Here is a 1,885-nt window from a genome sequence, read left to right as displayed (position 1 = left end):
GCATGAAGTTCAAAGGCAGCGCGTCAGGTGAAACCAGTCGATCTCAAAAGGCGACACACCGTACAATTCCATTCATACCATGCACTGCCAGTGGTAAGACGGGGAATAGAAAGCAGATGGACGGACAGTCGGAGGTGGGGGAGAGGGAGGGGCGACCACACATTTTGGAGGCTGATGACAATACTCCAAATCCTGACTGTGCTGGTGTCACGTGATGGTATGTTTTGGCCAAAAATCAGAAAATTATAAACCAAAAAGGGTGAATTTTTCTGTATGAAAAGTATACATCAATGAATGTAATTTTTTTTTTAATGAAAATGGGACAAAAGTGGTTCTGCCTCTTACACCATTTCCCCTTCCCATAAAACAGCCACACTCACCAGCTTGTGTGCTCTTTCAGCCTTCCGGAAATATTCTAGATGTCTAGACGCGGGCGTGTACATCTGCATGTGGCATGAATATGTGCACATGCAGGTACACAAATATGTGTGTGTGTATACGTTGGAGGCACTGTTTGTTACTGTGCCGTGCACTTAACTATTCGTATCCTATTGGGACCTGGCGGGTTGCCTTGTCCCCTTTCTAAGCAGGCAGCTGCCTAGCTTGAGGCCCGCCTCCCCCTCCGTCCCTCCCGCGGCCATGGGGTCAGCGCTGGAAGCCAGCCCCTCTGCTGAGCTGCCAGAGATGGGGCAGAGGTCCCAGAGAGAGCGCTTGGGGCTCCCTTCTCTGGACCCTGCTTTCCAGGAATCCCCCCTCAGTTTCCAGAGGCTGTGTTTGTTGCGCCCAGTCCTCGGGTCCCGCGGGCCAGTAAAGCGGGGTGGTATTCTAGCAGAGTTCTAGCTACACCCCCACCCTCCCCCGCAGGCACAGACTTGTCCAGGCTTTGAAAACAGGCAGCACCCAGTGCTGTCCCTCGCTCCCAAGTGAAGCCAGCTCGCTCGCACTTGCCCGGCTTGACTGCTCCCCGCCGTTTCCAGGGTTCATTTTCTCCAGAGCCTAGAGCTGTGGCTTGTGCAAGGCTGATGGGTGACTGTGCCCGGAACTCTGCCCCAGCCTCTCCTGCCATGCTGCACCTTCAGGACACCCTGCGAGAAAGGCACTGCTCCCGCCTCCTGTCTGCCAGCTCGAGGGAGCTTCTGGGGTAGGTGTGGTTTTGTCTTTTTGTTTTGCAAATAAAATACTTTCAGTGTGACCTCGGGAAGGTCACTAAGCTCAGTTCTGGGTTGTAAATCTGGTCCTGATGGTGCTGCCCTCGGGGGGCCTGAGGTCAGTGGATCGCACAAGGATGGCCCATGTCGCACTCGGGGGTGCTGCTCTCTCGGGGTCCCATTCCCGGGAATAGCCGGCGATGGAGGTGCTATTATCATGGGCTCCACTGGGTGGTGAGGAAATGGAGGGGGGGAAGGGAGGGAGGCGCGAGGCAGAGCTAGGATTTGAACCAAGGCTGCTATTCGGCCTGCACCTGTGCACTTAGCCACACGCCCCCAAGAAGGCAGGGGCTCCTAACCCAGCCTGTGGGGCAGACCCTGTGGCCTCTGTGTTTGGAACAAACCCAGCCTGGCTGAGCCTCCCTCTTCCTGCCTCACAGAGGAGGGCTTCTACTTCCAGTCCCTGTCGCAGGCCCTCTGCCCAGTCGCAGGCCGCGATTGACACAGTCACCCTCGACCATTCCTATCAGACCTGTCCCCAGCCTGCGTGGCAGGGAGAACAGGCTTCGGGAGCCCATCTCTCCCCGCCTGTCTGAAGCCGCATTCCTGGTCACGTGACCCTGGGGAGGACGCTCTGAGCCATGCATGGTATGTGTCACCCCACCTCTGTCTTTTAAACAAACCGAACCTGGCACCCCATGCTCTCCTGGCCTCTTCAAGTTCCAGGATGTGTGAAG

Source organism: Myotis davidii, unplaced genomic scaffold (genome assembly GCF_000327345.1).
Source record: "Myotis davidii unplaced genomic scaffold, ASM32734v1 scaffold150, whole genome shotgun sequence".
Lineage (NCBI taxonomy): Eukaryota > Metazoa > Chordata > Mammalia > Chiroptera > Vespertilionidae > Myotis > Myotis davidii.
Note: the sequence above shows the minus strand (reverse complement) of the source record.